Source organism: Lygodium microphyllum, chromosome 17 (genome assembly GCF_053477565.2).
Source record: "Lygodium microphyllum isolate KBCC chromosome 17, Lygodium_microphyllum_v1.1.10, whole genome shotgun sequence".
Classification (NCBI taxonomy): Eukaryota; Viridiplantae; Streptophyta; class Polypodiopsida; order Schizaeales; family Lygodiaceae; genus Lygodium; species Lygodium microphyllum.
Window position 1 is genome coordinate 73,596,020 of NC_141151.1, and position 22,416 is coordinate 73,618,435.

Here is a 22,416-nt window from a genome sequence, read left to right on the forward strand (position 1 = left end):
GAACCATCTGCATTGTGCTTCACCTTATAAACCCACTTACAGCCAATTGCATTCTTACCTTTAGGCAAAGGTACTAACTCCCATGTAGCATTTGCTTCCAAGGCATCCATTTCTTCATCCATGGCTTTCTCCCATTTTTCTTTTCCCATGGCTTGCTCAAAAGATGTGGGTTCTGGTTCCTGTATCACTTTGACCATATATGCATAGTGAATGGCTGTAAATCCATCATATTTCAGCCTATCCACAGGATACCTAGCTCTCGTAGACCTGCGCAAAGTAGGTTCACTCCCAGGTGCTCTCAAAACATCCCTGGTCTTCCTTACTCCAGGTGTAACAATAGAAGGAATACCCAACTCATCATCAATGCTCTGTTCTAAGCCACTGGATTCACCATCCACATAAGAGTGACCTGCATTCACATCAAACATGGGCTGATCAACCTTCTCTTTTCCTTTTCGTGATACCTGCATACCACTATCTGCATTGCTTTGAGAAGATTCTCCTGATCTCAATCTCCCTGTCCATGGCGAAGAATGTGAACCACTGCTAGAGGACGCTCCAGGTCCACTAATATTTTGTGACTGCTGCTGTGAATTCTGTACAGCATTACCATTTTGTGCATCTACATCATCAATCACATTTACTGGTTTATACCAGCTACTCATCTCATCAAAAACAACATCTCTGCTCACTGTAAACTTACGAGTAGAAGGGTTATAGCATCTATACCCTTTTTGCTGCAGAGAGTAACCAATAAAGATGCACTTCTCAGCTTTTGGATCCAACTTGGATCTCAGCTCATCTGGCACATGTACATAGGCAATGCAACCAAAAATTTTCAAATGAGAAATATCTGGTTTCCTACCAGTATACCTCTCCTCTGGAGTCATTCCATGTATTGCTGCAGTGGGAGTCCTGTTCATTATGTAAACTGTTGTAGCAACTACTTCAGCCCAATAAAAATCTGGCAAGTCTTTTTCATTGAGCATGGCACGAGATACCTCTCCAATATGCCTGTTTTTCCTTTCTGCAATTCCATTTTGTTGTGGGGTATAACTGCATGAATATTGCTGCTTTATGCCATGCTCCTGCAAGAACTTTGCAAACTCATTTGAGAGGTACTCTCCCCCTCCATCTGACCTTAGGCATTTTATTTGCAGACCTGTTTCTTTTTCAGCCATAGCTTTAAGGGTTTTGAAATGCCCAAAAACTTCACTTTTCTTTTTTATAAAATACACCCAAACTTTTCTGCTATAGTCATCAATAAAAGTGACAAAATAATGACAGCCTCCATGAGATGCAGCTTTAGTAGTCCACACATCAGAGTGGATTAATTCCAATGGCTTCTCACTCTCTTGAACATGTCTAGGAAATGGTTTCCTTGCCTGTTTTCCAAACTGATAGGCTTCACATACCTTATGCATTTCTGCAACCTTGAATTTTGGCAATCCTGCAACAATATTTTGGGCCTGCATTGATTTAAGTCGCTGTACATTAGCATGACCAATGCGTTTATGCCAGATATCAATATCTGCAACTACACCGGTCCCATGTGCAAACATTGCTACACTCAATTCAGACATGTCTGCATCCAACGTAAACATTCTGCCCTTCTTCTTTCCTTTTGCTATCAAGCAACCTTTATTTTTCATATCCTCAACAAAGCATCCATGAGGATTAAATCTGACCTGCAAGCCCTGCTCAACCATTTGACCGACAGAAACCAGATTCTTGGTGATATTCGGGACATGAAATACATCGGACATGTATTTCTTTTTCCCATCCTGCATAGACAATGAAATTTTTCCAATCTGCACAATAGGATGTGCAGTATCATCACCAGTCTCCACAAATCCTGGTTTTTCCATTTTCCTTGCATCCTCCATCCATTCTGCATGACCTGTCATGTGGTTTGATGCACCTGAGTCAACATACCATACATCATTGCTTTCTTCTGCACTTGTCACAGAATTGTTCATGTGCTGCACCATGAACAAATGCTCATTTCTGTCATCACCCTGTCTGCTAGAAGATGCATAATTCCCTTGTTGCAGTTTTCCATTCATGATGTCATTCTGCTTTTTATAGCAGTCTTTAGCCATATGACCCATTTTACCACAGTAGTAGCATTCAACATTACTGTTTGCATTTTGACCTCTTTGCCATCCACCACGACCTCTTTGACTCCCCCTGCCTCTAGAGTTACCACGTCCTCCTCCATAGGACTGGTTTTCTTGAGTTTGCTGCATATTCTGATTTCTACCACGGCCTCCAAATCGGCCTCCTCTACCTCTGCCTCTACCTCTTCCAGCATTTGAGTAGAAGACAGCTTCTTTTGAAGTTCCTCCTGAAGAAGATGCACCACCATTTCTCTGTTCCTCAGAAATTAGAAGAGCAATCAACTCCTCAAAATCAGGAAATCTTTCACGAACTGAAATGGATGTCCGAAACTGTGCATAATCCTTTCCTAGACCATTCAAGGTCACAGAAACTAAATCATCATCTTCCACTGGTGACCCAATGGAAGCAAGTGCATCTGCAATCTTCTTCACCTTCATGTGGTAGTCGTTGATGCTCATATTTTCTCTTTGCACATTGTGCAACTCTTGCTTGAGCTGCATTTTCCTGGCTTGCGTATTTGTGCTATACATTTTTGACAAAGTATCCCATGCCTCCTTTGGCGTACTTGCATCCTGAATATGCACAATCATAGAGTCTGAAATGCTGATAGACAGCCAATACATAACTTTCCTGGCTCTCTCATGCCATGCTTTAAATGCCTGCATTTGCTGTTGATTGGGAACATCAGGAAGAACTGGTTCTTCTTCATTTCCTGCAACAAATTCCCAATATCCTTTTCCCATAAGGAAATTCGTCATTCTAAACTTCCATGCTTGGAAGTTGTTCTTGTCAAGCTTTTCAGTGACAATCTGTGAAAGAGAATCAGATGCTATTACAGAAGTCTGCAAAAAATTCTGTCACTGCAAAAACCACAGCTTCACCCTCACAAGGGAAAATCTGCAAAATTGGCGAAAGTGGTATTTGACCACACAGTCACTTCCTAGTGACGATTTTGCATCAACAGGCAACAGGGATGATTCTGTAACTCCCAATGTCTCTGCACACAAGCATACGATGCAATCTCTGTGGTAACTTTTCACCGACCTGTAGAACAGTGGTCGCACAGCATAAAACAGGGCCTTTTCTTGAGTACGTGCAGAAAACTTCCGCCTTCAAAACAGGCCCCGAAATGGCCTCAAATCAAAAAAACAGGGTCACCGCGAAGGGCGTCTCAACCTGAGACAATGCACTCTTGCAATTTCCGGCTGTGCTACTTGTAGAGATCTGCTCCCAAAACAGAAAATGAAAGCAACACTGCTCCTCTTACCAGAACACCGCGAGCTTGGCTTGCTTTCTTGAGCTCCTTACCACGAACAAGGCTCTGATACCATGTCAAGATTGTGGGAGAGAAGGAAGGAGTCTCACTTGAAGCTTTCTTGCTTGCACAATGGGGGAAGACACACAAGGGTGGAGGCTAAAAACAGTTTTCCTCTTCTTAGTTGTGTAAGCCAAAAGAACTCTAGTACAAAGAAATAGAAGAACCCTATGTATGGGTCTCAAACCAAACTCAACTAACTAAGGTGGCATACTAACTGAGCCACAAACTAGAGTAGGTAAGGATAGCTATCATGTAGCTATTATTCATGGGCGGTGTACCAACCGCGTCTGCAACTGACAAGTCAGTGACATAAATACACAACGGTCACCCTGGCATATCACGAGTGGAGCTCGATATCTCAACATCAATGTCTTCATGAGTTTTTTTTCCTCTTTCAACCTCCATAGCTTCCGTATCTGCCATGCTCTAGATCCCGCGTATTTTATAGTACTGAGCGGGGAAAACTCCAAAAGTTCACAACATCTCTGAATATTTTCCTCATAATCAATGGCATGCATCTTAATGACTTAGGATTCCGCAATCCCACTTGGATTTGCATGCTAATCTCTAAGCCACTCAAAAAGAGCTCACATAGCACATCACCTGGCAATGCAGTAGCTCTTCTTGGCCAAAGCCTCAGAATATCATCAAATGCTCTAGCATATTCTTTAACAAAAGGATAGGACTCTTGCCTAATCTGCATCAGCTGCCCTAAAAATTGGGTCATAGGCACCTTCTTCTCATATTCATCTAAAAATCAATCACTCAACTCCTCAAAGTAATAGACCCCCTTGGGAGGCTCCAGTACCATTTTCTAGCCTCTCCCTTTAGGGTACTTGAGAGTACGAGCATCCAATGAATATCATTGAACCCACTTGCAAGGCAAGTTAGGCCGTATTCTCATAAATGCACCATCGGATCCTCATTAACCAGCCCATGAAACACTGGGAGATCCCTATAAGGAGGAGGGCATTTAGTCCTTTCCTTCGGGATCAGCACTGGGCCATTAAAATCCTCATATTCATGACCTAACTCTAGTGTCTTGGGGTCTCCAACCTCTTCCATTTCCACCTTTACTAGTGTAGGAAGGTTAATATTATCCTTGCTATCCCTTTCTGCCAACTCACAGAGTGGTCTAGGGAGTCCTATGCTATGCACTAAGGAGTCTACTCCATTGCTTGATGTTGGTGTTTTAGCAATTCTATCCTCATTTGCTATTGTTTTCCTAGAATCAGAGGTAGGTCCTAATAGAACCTTCCTTTCTGATAAGGGTTTTCCACATATGTAGATATCGTCCAATACTTTATAGATATGCTAAATTGTGCTTTGGAACCCAATTGCATCAGGCCCTAGCATCGGAGGTATCTCCTGTGCATAGGCATATATTACTTTGACTAGTGGCATCACAGTCTTTTCCTTCAAAAACTTATCGCTTTTGAGGATCACAAACGACTGTGCCATCCTAACATTACTTTTGCTTCCTAATCTTTCCTCTAGCTTCCATGGACGATCTCTCATGATTACTCTATGGGTATTTTCCCATAGTGACCCAAACTCTAGCATGGTTTCACTTTCAAGGCAAAGGGTAAAGTAATCGGCCACATTTCTAGCCAAAGATCCCACTAAACCATTTAGAATGGACAAGGTATCTTTAGGGTTACGGGGATTCTTTGGTTTCATCATCATGCTCATGGCTAAAACTTTAATCCACCTATTTTAGCATCCACCGCTTCAAGGCAGCTATCAACTATATAATAAAGCTAATAGGTCCCTTAGAAGAGCAAGATTCAGAAACCACCATTTATAGGCAGCTCCCGGCAGACACACCACTGATGGGACCTAAAATGGGCCGGCACTGGCTATGGCACTAGCCGCACCTCATGCATACGACAGACAACTGCACCACATGGCCTCACGGGCCAGGAGCATCTAAAACTCACTTTGCACTAAATGCTTATGACGATTTTGCGTTTGTATCCAATATGTAGTCCAACGTTCACCTTCCCTTCTCCTTAGAGGGAGACCCTATAACATATAGGCATAATGCCTCGTAATACACACATAGGGAAGCACCTCTCGGCTTATTGTCGCGGCTCCACTGCGACTCTCCTACACCTCGGGGATTAGCCCCAAGATGCGTCGCTAACACATAAAACATTTGCACAAACTCCACTCCTTCATAATTCAGCGTTCCAGGAGATTTTGATTTTCCTCACAAAACTTTCCCCAACGGAAGCACCTGTCTAAACCTACAGCTTAGGTTTCCTGTCCTCTTAGTATTGGTCAAAGTTTATCAATCAATTGCAATGCATTCTAGGAGATACCATATGGCATGCTTGATGCAAGGTATATGACGATTGTGCACAACCATTTTATGATTTAAAAAAATTAGCCATGTGAGGTGCGAAAAACAACCCTTTCATGAATTTTAACTAAGCGTTACATGCGGCGCTGCTTTAGGGACTAGCACACCAGAACTTTCGTGCTACTAGTCACCCATATTTAATTATGAAACGATCCCTAAGTGCTATGAATAAAGAGGGAAATTAGAATTTTTATCTTTTCAGCAATTAGATCGTCGCACAAACTTCATCCCCCCCCTCACCGTTTAGGTGTTGCTGCGGTGCATAGGTGTAAATGGTTGTTTTGTATCATCTTTGTATGTAAAAAATAATAAACACGTACTATAACAAAAAGAACGAGGCCAAACTGAGGCTTAACCTCATGCTTTAACCTTGCCAAACATTCACGCACATAAATCTTATTTTTTCATATTTTTTGAGTGCGAAAACTCTAATTTTCTTCTATTTTTTGCTATTTTTTGCTATTTATTATTCATAAAAATAGGTATTTTCTGATTTATTTGTATTTTCTTATTATTTTGACTGAAACTTAACATTTTCTCTGAGTTTATCCCATTTTCACTCCTTTCTCCCAACTCAAAGTCGGAAAAAACCACTAATTTTCATTAAAAATGACATTTTGCGGGTTTTAAAAAATTAATAATGGCTCTAAATCATTACGGGTTCTAGATTTCTATAGTTATAGCCCTCAAACATGATGCAAAAAAGGTCAAACAAAAATTCATCTCATATGAACAACATTTGGGCCATGAAACAACGAAAACAATCAAGTTCCTTCATAAAATTGGAGCATACCGCGTGTCTTGCGTGTTGCAGGTTTTTTAATAATTATTCTGGGCAGCCCACAGACCGACCAACAACCATTCTTCAGTGTTGAACCTCTTTCTTTAGCCTCCTCTTCATCTTGAAGCAATCCGATCACAGCCGGACAAGCATCCTTTAGCCCATCTTCTTCTTGATTTCTTGCACATGAATTGCCTCTATGGAGGAGAGAGAGGGAGGAGAGAGAAATACTGGTTTTTTATCTCTTTGCTCAGTGCACCATTCCTCGTGTGGTCTGGAGCGATCAGAGGCGCAAAGAATCTTCATCCCACAGCCAAGAGGGCTTTTCTCCATTTGCCCGATTAGAAAATGATGAGATTTGGGGAAAAAATGGGGCGCAAAAAACTGACGCATCATCCCCCCCCCCCCAACGTGTCAAATCGTGGCTTCTTGGCTCTTGAACTCTTTGTTAAGAGCTTTTAAACTCTTAATCAACTTATCTAGTTCATGCCTTTTGCATTCACACTTCTGGCAAGTGGCTTTTTCGCTTTTGGAGGGGCAAACGACATCGGATTTGAGATCCATTTGGACGAGTGGTTTAGTGGCATCGAAATCTACAAAGCTGGGTCCTGTCACGCTTTTCTTGGCTTCTAGATCCAGTAGCTACTTCACAACCCCGAACCTTGCGGGGATTAAATGGGGGATCAAATGACCTCGGAATTGAGATCTGACACTTGTGTTGGATTCCTGACGTTGTTTTGCATCTAGGTAAACTCCAGCTTGGCCACCCACCATCATTTGATTTTCCATGAAAATTAGCACTAGCGCTTTAGGGACTTGCCGCTTAAAATCGTATTGATTACCCCCGCCGCCTTCGACGAAGTCTATTTTTCCCCTACTATTTGTAATTTTTGGCTATTTTTAAGCACTTCTCGGCATCAAAAAACATCTGTCAAAAGCCCATGGTCTCTAACACTCTTAAGCATAAAACCCCATAATACTTTGTCATAGGCCTTCTCAAAATCCATACTAATGAGCATATATATGCCATCTTCCTAATGGAGAGCTATTAAAATCAATGTAACAAGATTCAATATTGGGTTGATTACCTCGTGCATCTCAACTCAAGTAGTAAGGATTTAATTCTCCATGCAATTGCCTTGGCACTTATTCTATATGCCATATTTAAGCATCATTAAAGCACACCAATCATTGGGCTTAGTTCTACAAGTAGCCTTGGGAATAGCCTTTATTAAAACATTCTAAGACCTCAATTTTCTCCCTAAAGCTATTGAGAAGTTTGCACACATCATTAGCTATCAAGTTTCAAAATTTCTAGAGGAATTCCATTGGCAAACCATGGGTTGGCCCATGGGTTTTGCAACCCATGGGCCAACTCACGGGCCTAGGGGATTTCTATTTCTTCATCTTCTTTACCAAAAAGCCAAGTTTGTCCTCTATAAACATCCTATCTAGGAGAAGTTTCTTTTGGTGGACACTTCGGAGTGCATGAATTCAAAAGCTCCTCAAAATTTTTGTTAACTAACTCCCCTACTTCCAGCAGCTTGCACATTATGCCAGATAGGTACTTGTCAAAGACTTTGGCAATCTTCCCATTAGTTGTATAAAGAGCACCAAATTCATATTCAATTATGGATATTGTTTCCTTTTTTTCTTACTCCTTAGTATACTAAAATAGAATTTCTCACACCCTTACCATTCACTTTCCACTTAGTTCTAAGTTGTACTTTGGCTACCTTGACTTAGTTAAGCTCTTATATCTTCAAGAAGTCCTCCACATCTTGTAATAGGTGATGCATCATTCGATCATTTACACATCGTACAAGATTTTGCAGAATGCACATCTTGATCCTTGTGGCCTCTCAACAACATTTTTCCTTCTTTGGTTGAGGAGGTTGCAAGGGCAGCAGTGTAGAGTGTAAGCACTTTGTAGATATACCACTCTACATGTGACTCCCTATACCCAATGGTAAACCCTCACATGTGTAGCATCCCAAGGGTGTAGTCTTGTTGGGATGTGCCTATGTTGTACCATTTCTTTCATTGAATAATACAAGAGTATACCTTGCTCTCACATATCGTGTTATCTTTTTGTACTGAGTTGAGTGAGTGATTGATTGTAGGTGTATTACACTTGGTATTAGAGCAAATATAGCTCAGCTGAGGAGTGCTCATGAAAGTAGGAGAGATGATCTAGTTTCCCAAAATTGTGTCATGATAATCCACATCATGACGTCCCATGGTGCAATACCCTGTGTCGCATTGCTCCATATTGTGTCGACCCACATTATGACACCACAAAATGGTGCACCATGATACGATGCCCCATGACACAATGACACCATACCATTTGAAGACGTGACATGGCTTTCCCATGGCACAACCACCACCCGAAGACAAAACACAACTTTCCCATGGTGACAATTCCAGAGCCGAGGCACAACTCCCTCGGAACATGCCACCCAGAGCCGAGGTGTAGCTTTCCACAACAATATGAAGGACAATGGAGAGAATGCACCCATTTGACTTTCGATTGTTGAAGAGAGGAAGAAGAGCTAAGGTCAAGAATGGAGAGAAGCTCAAGAAGAGAAAGTAGTGGGATAGAGGGGAGGAAAGGGGAAAGTGTAAGGGATTTATAGGTATACCATGGCATTGCCTACATAAACACTTATATAGAGAGTAGCAGTGACTTTGAGCCCTACTTGATTTTCACTTTGTGTGATTTCCTATACCCGATGGTGAACCCTCATATGTGTGGTGTCATGAGGGTATAGTCATGGGATGTGCTCATGTTGTACCATTTCTTTCATTGAATAATACAAGAGTACACCTTGCTCTCACATATCGTGTTACCTTTCTATGTCATGTTGAGTGAGTGATTGAGTGTAGGTGCATTACATTTGGTATCAGAGCAACTCTTGCTCATAGAGTTGCGGAGTGCTCATAGAGTAGAAAAGATGATCCAATGCCCCAAAATCATGTTGTGGATGACCCATATCATGATGCTCCACGTTGCAATATCCCATGTTGTGTTCATTAAGGGAGTTTTGAGGTCTCGAAAATGCCATGTAAGTGATCTTAGAGAGAAAATATTTTAGAAAATAAAATAATTTTTTATATTTTTTAAAACTTTTATATTTTGGTAAGTAAATATATAAAAATTTGTTAATAAGTCATTGTCGCGATATTCTCGTGGTCACATCAAACCTAGAAATCTAGACTGCCATAAAGGTGACAAAGATTGTCATAATGAAGATCTTACTCATCCTTATTAAAGTGAAAACTAATATTCAAATTGAATTTTTTTTTACGTTTGATTACTTCCCTCCATTCTCACTCTCTTCTTTATTTCCCATCCTTACTAGTTTCTTCTTCGTTTTTCTTCTTGTTTCTAATTCACATAGTTTTTCAATCCAATCTTCTAATCACATCCTTAGCTATGGATCAATCATCCAATAATATCTTTAGCTCTAATAAAAGACCTCTCTATCATCTTCATATTGAGTTGAATAGTGAGTATGAACCAATAAGGAAGAGAACAAAATCCATTACTATTACAGAGTCTACGAAACATATACTCAGGTTTGAAGGAAAGAAGAATCTTGATCTTTGGTTAGATGGCAGGCTATATCCCAATGATCCTAGTAAAAATAGCACTCTGCCTTTCTATAATAGCTCTTTATTGTTGAGATTCATTGGTGATGGATATAATGGGTTTCTAGGTTATACACTTAACTTGGTTGTAGAAAAGGATGTCCTCAAATTGGAAAACATCTTTGATCAAAACATAACAAGGAGTTACTACAGAAGCTAAAGGGCTATCAATAGAGGATTCATTCGTTGGAGAAACACATCAAATCTTATTAACGAAAGCAAACTATTTTAGGCATTCGAAATCGACAAAAGGCTCTTAGAAATATTGAGATCCTCATACGAGGAGGAGGTGGTTGTAGTAAAAGAATCCAAGCAGCAAGGTACATTTTTTTCACTTTAAAAATATAAAATATGATTTTATTTATAATTAATTGTATTGATTAGTGATGTTTATTTTGTTTAGGTCTCTTCTTCAAGCGAATGTAAGTGAAAGAGATTCTTTGAAAGCATCTCAGTTTTATTATCATATTCTTCCTTTAGTAGTTTCAAAAGATATTTTGGAGAATAAGAAATTTAAAAAGGCAAAGAAACAATGCTTGGAGTCATTTATAAAGGATCATTCTTTGGATACTGACTTAGTGCAGAAGACACTAGATAATATTGGTATCAATCGAGATGCTTATATACAACTCTTTCAGCTTTTATAGTCAAATATGAAGCAAGGACAAGTACATAATTGCATACTTCCAAGGCCATATGTGGTTAGAACTATTAGATAGAGAGTGAATAACAAAGTGATGGAGATTCTGGGTGAGACTTTCCATATCAAGACTAGCTTCAAGGCAAGAAAAAGGAAGGTATATTCAATGAATTTAATAATATTTTCCTTGACTTGCCCACCCTATAATGTTTAATGATTAGATTCTATGACTTATCATTAGAAGAGGCATAAGGAGTGGCTAGATTTGTGGTTAAACTTGATGAAAGTAAGATTCTAAAATGTACAAAACTAGAGAGGGTCTCTATTACCTTGATGAATAGAGCACTTTAATTAGATCATTGTAATCACTCAATATCATTTAGTATTCAATCGGAACATAACATCTGGTGGCTAGGAGCATTCAAAGTAGATATAGAGGATTTTGATATAGTGTATTGGGTTTTTCATCTAATACTATTACATGGTGTTATTAAGAGACAACAAGCAGGAGAAAAGCTATTTGTTGAAGGATTTGGGAACTATAAGATTGAGTGGCTCATAGCTGGTGACTTAAAGACACTTAAATGTATGTGCAATGTATTAAAGGGAGCCAACTATAGACCTCCTTGCCTATATTGCATGTCCCCAGCCATAGAGTTGAACTCAAGTAATTGGAATAGAGCTCCCTCTAGGCATAACAAGGATCCACAGTTTAAGCCAATCCTAGATATTCCTTTAGTGAATGCCCATATCTGTACACTTCAAGCACTTTGTAGGATAATTGAAAAGCTTGTTTATCTTTATATAGGATTTGCATGAAAGCTAAAGCCATTATTACCTAGAACAGATGCTATAAATCCATCTATTGGTGGAGTGAAGGCTAGAAGGTTCCTAGACTTTCATGGGAGACTTGGTAAGATAAACTCTAGGAATGGTAGCTCAACTATTAGATACAATCAGTGGAAGTGTCTACATAATGTAGTTAAGGATCATGCTGATAATGGACAAGTTCAGAATAGAAAAGCCAATGTTTGGGAAACACTAGACAAATTATTATCTTATTGTGATAAAACTGAGTGGAATGATGATGATCTCAAAGACTTCAAAAACCAATTGAACCTTTTTAAAAAGACAATGATAGAAGCTTGGGGTAATCAACACTTCACTCACTATATGGTAAGAAGTTTGTATATGTACGTATATTTATTGTCTGACTCATGTAGGGTTTTCTAATTGAATTTGTTTATTTATTAGCTATGCAACATATTTTATACAACCATGCTCCATATTTTATCAAGAAATATGGATCTTCCAAGGTATGAAAAAATCTCATTATCAAGCAAAAACAAAATACTTTAGACACACAAGACATGGAGGTGGAAGATACAAATCAAATAGTTTATTAGAGTTCTTTCAATGGTTCTACAAATAAATTTGGCACAAATTCAAGCTCAAAGACACAACCGTATTATGTAATACATCATCTTTGGCAAGGACTATATCCACTGATACCCAAAGAAGAAAAGAGGGATATTTAAACTCTTGTGCAAAGCAAAGATATTCAGAATGGTTACAAACTAGACAAAGAGAGAAAAACATGGGTTTCAAGAAACCCTTAATATATTTTAGTCTGACTTTGTTAGCAAAAGAGTTTAGTTTCAGGGAATTCACTAGGTCCTCTAAAGGAATCTTTTATTTCATACCACTCGATGAGACCTTCTACATTTCAGGAACTCCTATTTCCTACAACCTGGAAGGAGCTTCAAATTCTTGGCATGTCCTACATGGAAGAGCAAATAAGAGCCAAGAATTCCAAAGTATCATGCCCTAGATCCATTATATCTAGGCATGGAGCCAAAAACTCTTACAACTTCTTCCTTCTCCACCAAAATTATATTGTCTAAACCTCTATTGAAAGCTTGGGATCCAATCACCTTGGAGATAGCTTTCAAAGCCATTATTGGTAATTTTGGAGAGCTTGACAACTTGCTATGATAAATTGCAAATGTTTGATTATTTAAGCTTCCAATATAATGACCAAAGTCGGCCTTGAGTCCTTGGCTCTTCCAAGAAAGTTGTCTGCATCTTCAATTTCTATCTTCACAATAAACCACAATAGTATAAGATGTCAATAGATAAATATCCAATAATATTTGTCTATAACGCATAACATACTATAATATAAATCACAATGGATATCTTAGAATTATCTTTCATACCTTAGGATTTTCATCTTCTTCAAGAAGACTATCATCATATAGATTTATTAAGCTTTTTAATTTTTTCTCTAATGGAGACTTTAGTTTCTCTTTATACACCATGTTATCAATATTAAGTCTTTGCTGAATTTGTATGAACTCTTTCTCTATAGGTATCCCCCCCTTTTCATATTCCAAGATTTGATTAATACAAGAATGCAATTCTACAGAGTTGTCTTGAAAATTCTCTCCCTCAACATCAAGAGTTGCTAGTAATTCCACTTCATAACCTATAAAATTCTCATAATTTTGACCCCATGCTGCAAGGATTGCCAAGCAGTAATCTTCTCTAAGATAAAAAAGGTATTGAATATCATTTAGCAATACATATCTCTTTTTGTTGATGAGATAACTGGGAAATGTTGAGACACATTCAAGAGGAGATCTCTATACTCAACTCTATCTCATTTTCTTCCACTTTTGTAATGTTATCACTTTTAAACAAAGCAACATCAAATCCATGCACTAACTAGTTCTCAATATCCTCATGAAACATTTCCCCCTTCTCTTCAACTTCTTTGTCTTTGCATGCAATATCCTCTATATTCTTCTCTTATATTGTATCTGAAGAATAACTATCCATATATTGAAGATATACAAGAAATCCAATATCCTTCTATACAAGAAGACATTGATACTGATTCTGATGAAAAGGGAAATCTGTTTTCCATTTCTTGAATTCCTCATCAATAAGGCTAAACCTTGTTTGCAAAGTTGTTCTAGCAGCATTGGTAGCTTCCATTACATTGCTATAATGGACAAATATCTCAATCTCTAGGCCTTCCACATGTCTATCATAGAACTCTCTAAAATCCTTATTAAGCTTATCTTCAAGATCCTTCAAGAGATCTAATAAATCAAAGGGAACATTGAGCATATCTTTGATGTAAACAAGTTGCATGAAGAAAATCAAAGAGCTTCTCATCACAGGTATCCTCCAGATCCTCCTCCTCCGTTCCCCTAAAGAAAACTTCCTTTTAGTCATTCTGATCACTCACAAAATCAAATCTGAAAAACAAAAAAATTAAAATTAGGGGCATAATATACCAATCCACATTTGCTTATATCCAGAAGACTAAAGAAAGATTGCTAAAATTTTTTAGTCAAAACCTACAAGGCACTTCTTTTGTATTTTGACAAATTTAACATGTTTGTTATGTTAGAGATTTAGAAATGCAAGATGAATGAAGTGAATTCGCCCTTTATGCAGTAGAGAAAGTATGAAATTCCGCGTCTCATTGATCAAATTTTGTTTTACATTCATGACTTGCAAAACACAAAAACAATGATCCAAATTGCTTCACACTTCATAAAATCACGTTTCACACACGTCACTTTAACAAAAAAACTTGATGAATTCATGTTTTATACATTCGAAAAATTTATCAAAAGAAATGCATCTAGAACATCAAAATCCCATTGTTTAACATGTGTACAAGAACAATATTGATAGAAAAACTAAATAAAACCCTGATAGAATTTCTAAGTTCTTGATGTATCTTTCTCCTCTTAAACCAACAAATAGATGAATGTTTAACAATGATACCTTATTTCATTTTTCTTGCATGTCGAAATCCCTAAGATATCACACATGGTTAATTGATCAAAATACAATGCCTTATAAAAAGTGAGTTGACTACTTGAGTAGCAGAGTAGGCATGCAATTTCACATTTCATCGATCAGTTTTTATTTGACATATTTGAAGACTCAAGAAACGTGACAAAAAACTTTCAAACCCTTTGCAAATGGTAAAATCACCTCTCATATGTTAGTGAATCGTTTTGCAAGAAAGGTTACAAATTTGATTATCTTCAATGCCTCGAAATTCAAGATTGCAAAGAAAAAACGACAAGAAAAAGTTTGATAACTAACATTTGGTTTGGCTTGTGATGCTTACAAGATAAATAGCTCATCAAAGACAATATAAGATACGTGAAAGAAATATTAACATAAACCCGACCCTGAGTTATCATATATATATACCAACAATCACTGCACATTTGTTCAAGAAGTACATTGCACTAATTTAGAGGAGGTGTGCTTAAAATGAAAGAAAAAGCTAAGAATTATCTTTTACCTTTAAAAAGTGGAGCCATAAAAGCGCTATCATGCCAAAAAAGTAAGTGACAAATGGCACAACTTCCTAGGCACAAACAATTTGCCCGTCGCACGTGTGAAATTAACTACACATTGCAACAGCCACACATGTAAACCAACATCCTTTTAAATCCAATTTCTAAACCGCAAAAGAGTTTTTTCGATTCTATGCTCGATCACACCAACACAATACTAACTTGGTCATAGTGCAAAATTATTCTTTAGTGCAAGGCGACTAAAGAAGGTTTTATTGTCCTCATACACGCTGAACCCTCGAAAATGTAAGTTTTTTGACAAATATGAGCTAGCTCTGAATCACTTGACAATTCTTGCCAAATGATCCAAAAAAAAAAGCTTGTCGTCTGAAGCACGATTAGTCATGGCTCTTCCCATGAACAAGAGTTATTTCACGTTTCATACATTGATTGGAATGCAAGTTTCTTCAAATAGAATCATGGATCTACAGAGCTTGATCAAACAGAAGGATAAATTGTTTTCCACTAATGTTGATAAGAATTAGGTGGATAAGTTTTAAATATTATTCATCTCCTAGCATACGCACCGAACCCTTGAAAATGTAATTTTTTTGCCAAATATGAGCTAGCTCTGAATCACTTGACAATTCTTGCCAATGATTCCAAAAAAAGCTCGACGTATGAAACACGATTAGTCATGGATCTTCCCATGGACAAGAGTTATTTCGTGTTTCATACGTCAGTTGAATGCAAGTTTCTTCAAATAGAATCATGGATCAATAGAGCTTGATCACACACAATGATAAATTTTTTCCACTAATGTTGATAAGAATTAGGTGGATAAGATTTAAATATTATTGATGTGAACATTCATATAGATCTTTTTTTAAGGGTTGAACTCATTGAGAATAAGATGTGAGATTTGCAGAATGACAACTATTCTATTGTGAGACTTGTAAAACTTCATGACATTAATTGTCTTTGATCAAATATGTATCAAAAAAAGAAGTGACATGTGAAATGTGAGAGGATGTTTGTTTCTCTTGTCTAGAAGGCCTCCTCATGTTTCATACATCTTGTGCTTGCATTGTTTTGTTGAAATTGGAGGTAGACTATGTGATTAGTGTTTGTTTGCTACTAAGTGATTGTAGATAACATTATATCAAAGATTTGGAGATTTGTCCTAATTTTAGTTGCATTATTTTTTTTCTTAGATGTTTCAGATGGCTAGAACTAAGGCCTCTGCGAGGAAGAAGAAAGTTTTATATTTTTAAGTGTGCTTCCATATAGAAATAAGAAAAATGATCCATGTATTAAGGTTGAAGTTGTCACCCGTGAAAAGGACACAAGAAAACATGAGAAATAGGAAAATGCCATAAAAGAGCAGGTAGATAAATGGAGGGAGTATAAAAGAAACAAGGAAGAAGAAAAGGAAGTAGAACAACTCCCATATTTTGAAGAGGAGTAATCTACTCTTCTTGAAAGGGCTGACCCTAAGGGCTTCAATGTTTGTTGCTTTTTACTTGATGATATTAACAAGAGATTTGATATGGTATTTTTGGATTCTAAGAGTGTTCAAATTCTCAAGCATAAAGTGAAAGAAGTAAATGACTCTATTATTCTTGCTGGGATGAGGTATAGTATACCAAAATTTGCTTTTACTCACTATATTTTTCTAGCAATAGACTTTCATGTTGATGCTTACTATGTCCATTTCTTTGCTAGGTATGCAATGCATGAGGTCCCCTTTGATATATAACAAAAGATTGAGGTTCTTGATCCATCTATATCATACTATATGAGGAGTGAGCTTGATACAAGTGTATTTGACCATTGGTTCAATTCAATTGACTTTGAAACATTGGAGGTTCTTTTGATTCCATATAATGAAAAGTAAGTAATTTGATATTTTGTTAAATTTTATGAGATCTTGTTTTGCTAGATTATTGAAATATTTTTGTTTTCAGTTCTCAATATTGGAGCCTAATTGGAATAGAGTGTGTGGGAAGGCAATATTTCCTCATCAATTCTATAAAAGAAAGCCATGGAAATGCCAAGTTGTAAGTTATATAATCTAGGGTCTCCTTGATATTTTGATCTTTTTTTAAATAGGTACTCTAAATATTTCGATATTTCTTTTGTAATTACTCTAAATTTTATTGCCTTTTTGGTACAGAGCTGTAAAAAGATTGATTGAAGATCTAGAGAAAAAGCCTCCCATGCCTTCTCACTTACTCGCAACAATGCAATATAGACAAGTTGCGATAAGGTCTTGATTAATATGGTTGGAACATACTAAGAAAATTTATTCTAAAAACTAGCATAAACAAGTTTCATAGTTTTACTTTATATAGTTGATTGTAGTGTCCTCATCAGGATGATAGTTACTCTTGTGGCTTGAGAGTAATTTTAAATGTTGAAAGATTGGCTCAATTTATTTATCTCAATGATGATAAAATTATGAAGGTAATGTAAAATATACTAAAATTTAAGATAGAGGTTTATTGCAAAATAGTCTATTGATGATAATAATATAGTCCATTGTAAAAAATAACAATGAACTAAAAATATTTTCTTAAAATGTATGACAGTTTACAAGGAATTGCTATACAAGTGAGCATGTTTGGTATATAAGAGCAAAGCTCATGAAGTACATAATAGTCAATTGTATACAACTGACAAGAATTGACAATAGTGGGGGCTTGGACATTGAAGGAGAGGATATGCATGTAACTACATCAGGTGAAGCTATGCCTTCAACACCCAAGGCAACCAAAGCATCAAAGATAGGCAAAAAGACTCCTAGAAAGGATGTCCCTTCTTCTAAGAAAAGTTCTAAAAAAAAGTAGCTTTGCCTCATGATTGTAAGCCCTTGTGTATAAGTCATGGAGATGACTGACAAAACTTTGCCACAAAATTTGTACATATATTTTAAATTGATAGTAAATAGATCTTTTCTTCAATATCCTTGCATTTTATATTATTCTCTCTCATCATTGATATTTGTAAAAAAAAATACAAATTTTTATTAATTAGGAAGTGAAATTAGATATACACCTAAGTGGATATAATATGATATAAAAGCTTACTCGTTTGTTATTAAGTTGGAACAAAAATGAGTATGGTAGTTCAATATCTTCATTCTGTAAATCCATCCTCACTTGATGTAGTGTACATGATGATCTAACCTTTATGATTGCAATAGTTTTCTCATTGTACCAAACATTAAGATCCACTATAGGATCTTTGCTAAAATGATCAAGATTTTAGTCTAAAGCAACTAGACTACCACCAACATAATGCCATCTGCTATAATAAAAGCTAAGGATGAAATTTTGAGTAGCAATCATATATTTACAAGCTATAGAGTCTTGATCTATCTTAAATATAATTTTTCCTTCTATTCTAGTGTCCCATCCCTCATCAACAAATTGTATTACATAATTATATGTTAGTCTCTTCATTGAAAGCATGGCCCTTGATCTTCTTATTCTCTCATTAGAAAAAAAGTCAACAAATATATTAATAGACATGAACAAAGTAACTTTTCTTATCCTACTTGAGATACTAGATTTTAATGCTCTCTCTATCTCAAAAAATATTTAACATCTATAGCCCTCACTAGTAACTGGACTTGGCAAAGGCCACTCAAAGCTTGAAAAATCGGGTAAAGAAAGGGGGGATATTGATCCGCATTGGCTATGCTACATGGGGACGATATAAGGATGGTCATAGAAGACTATTCCATTCTTTGCAAGCTCTGTCTTCTTTCTACCTTTGTACATCTCTTCTCCAATCAAGCCATGCATCACATCAATCACATCAACAATAGACTCGACCGATTGCTATTCCTCAAGATTAGAGAGATAGACATCTACAAGACAAATGAACAAATGGTATAATGGAAAACCTTAAACCAACTTCAAGAAAATAAAGACTTTAAGAATCAAATCCTTACAATTTGGTTTATGCATTGAAAGATTTGAACTTCCAGGTTCCAAATATAGCTCTCTATGCATAAACACATGTTACACCAGAACCTCTTTTATGCTATTCTTATTTACTCCAAGCTTGAAATATCGGATTTTACCCTTCCAAGCAGAGATGAACAAGCTCTCATATCTTCAATTTTTTTCATATTTTACATGTTGCATGGTGATCCAACTGCCTTTGCTAATGATTGTAGAAATCCATGTTCCATCTTTTTGGAATGAGTTAAACATTGATATAGATGTGATTTGGGAGCTTGGAAACCTTTTTGAAGGTCAAATTTCTATATCCATAAGAGAGAGAGAGAGAGAGAGAGAGAGAGAGAGAGAGAGAGAGAACTAAGCTACCACGGAGGGAAAAACACGAGAGAGATAAAAGAAAGGAGAGAAAAAAAGTGCCAATATCTTTATTAATTTGAATTTAGATTAAACATATCATTATCATTAATTCAGGCATATTAATAAATAAAAGTGGTCGGGACTCATTAATGCAAAGAATATCATAATTACTAATATAAGAGGTTAAAAATAGATATTGATAACACAATTTGTAATATATATATATATATATATATTTGTAAAATGATTTCTTGTATTCTTTAAAATAGAACTTCCCTTAGGGAGGCTTTGCTCCTATTGGTCCAGAGCACACTCTCTCTATCTCCTAAAAGGCATTTTCGACACCTTAAAACTCGCCTAATGACTCCATATCGTGTCATTCTGCATCATGTTGACCCATGGTGCTAACCCACAATGTAACATTGTGGTATGATACTCCACAACGTGATACCCCATGACATGATGATCCCAACACACTATACCATTTGAAGCCATGACATGGCTTCCTAATGGTAGAACCACCACTCGAAGGCAAAATGCAACTTTCCCGCGACATACCACCTAGAGTTGAGGTACAACTTCCCACAACAATATGGAGGACAATGGAGAGAAGGCACCCATCCCATTTGAGGTGGTTGAAGACCTGAAGAGCCTAGGTCAAAAATGGAGAGAAGCTTAGGAAGAGAAAGTAGTGCGATTAGAGAAGCAATTAGAGGGCATGTTAGCCTTGTTGTACTCAAATTGGAAGAGCATGTAGATGAAGGAAGAGGAGGAGGAAAGGAGAAGAAAATTTGAAGAGAGTAAGGATACATAGAGTGGATGAAACAACAAGAGGATGAGGAGAGACACAAATTACAAGAGGAGATTGATAGATTGGCAAATAGGCTAGCTATGGAAGAAGCATCTAGGGGATCTAAAGACATGAAGAGGGATAAAGAGAAGGAGTTTGAAGTAGGAGACAAGAAGAAGGACAATAAGCATGATAAGAGACAAAGCACCAAGAATGGAGAGGAGAGTGAGAACTCATGGCTATGGAAAGTCCCATCAAGTATAAGGAAGAGAGACATGGGTTGGCTTTGAAGAAGTGGATTGCAAAGTTAGATAGATACTTGAAGTATTCTTGGATCTCTAAAGAGAGGAAGGGAGATGTGGCCACCATTTATCTCAAAAAGGATACAACTAGTTGACACCTATTGAACTAAGAGCAAGGCCATGCCATCTGCTCATATGAGGAACTATAGGAGAAGCTTAATTCTACTTCATTCCAAAGATAGAAAAAAATAAAGGCTTTTGCACATGTTCTCAAAGAAACCAACGTGTAGAAAAAATCAAGAAAATGGACAAGTTAAATTAATTAAAACATTTATAGACATGCGTTCTATGTTTCATGAAACAATGTGAAGGATAAGGGGCTTGGTTCAAGTTGATGGCACATGCATTGCTTAGTAATTGTCATTTAAAAGAAGCCAAGTTCCACTTTCATGCCATTGTTTGTAGTCATTAATTTTATTTAAGGAAGCTTGCATCTACTCCTACCTGTCTTCATACTAGATACTTGTTCTATAGACATTTTAGAATTGAGACATAGATGCTATTATCTACTAATGGTACTTCACCCTTATTTTTATGCCTAAGAGATTGTGAATCATGTTATAGTCATTCTAATACTTGTAGAAGAACTAGTGCCTCCCATTCCTTCCACTTGACGTATTGAGGTGAGCATCAATATTTTGGTTGGTGGTCTTCTTGCCCTTGCATTTTCCCCTTTTCCTGGGAGTAATGGTAGGGAGTGGTGTTGTCACACCTCTCCCAATAGGCACCATAGTGGTAGGAATTGATGTCTTGGGTGTTGGAAGAGGTAGATTTATTTGTAGGAGATAGGATATTTTCAATCTAAGAGGAGGAAATGAACCCAAGGTCTTCAAATTGATAATAGAGGATAAGAATGATTAGGGACAAAAACCAAGGTCTCCCATTGATCCCTCTCCATTGGAGGAGACTTCCCAATCACGATTGAGGTCATATTCCATTGTAAGGTGATAAATAACATATCCAAATCCCAATGTAGCATGCCTCACTATACCCTAAACACATGTTGATAAAAGTGCACTAAATAACTTGGAATAAAATTATGATAACACAAACCACCCAAAATGTAAAACTCTCCCTCTCCACATATCATGATGGTGAGTAATCTAGTAAGTTAAGTCACTTGATTTCACAAGACTAAAAGCCAAGGATGCTCTTTCCTGAGATATTTTACTCGCCATGAAGCCCTAATTTGTTTGCTTTTCATTGTGTTATAAGATTACATACAATAGAAGATGGAGATAGAGGACATGGGGATAGAGTGGATATCAAATATTACGATTATATATAAAATTAGATACATCCAAAGGACCTTGATGGGGATTATGGGCTAGCCCTCTACAATAAAAGTGTGCAATGTCAATTTATTTGGGTCATTCATGCATGCTAACCTTTTAGATGCTATGCCAATATGGTAGATTAAATCAAGGGCTCCCTCTCCTATGTATCACTTATATTGTATTGCACTTCTTACATAAACTTGTTGGTATTCTGCAAATCACAAAGACCTCACCTTACCCTCGTTGAAACATAAGGATGATGTGTTTGATGCATTCAAGGACTTCAAGAAGCCTGCTAAAAATGAGTTGAGCTGTAAAATTTCATGTCTTAGATTAGATGGAGGTGGAGAATATGTCTCTAATTACTTTGACAGGTACCTTGCTAAACATGGGATCAGAAGACATTTAACTTGCAGCTATACACTGCAGCAAAATGGTGTAGCAGAAAGGAAAAATAGGGTACTGATGAAATTGGCAAGAACTATTTTGAATGAGAAGTGTTTGCCAAA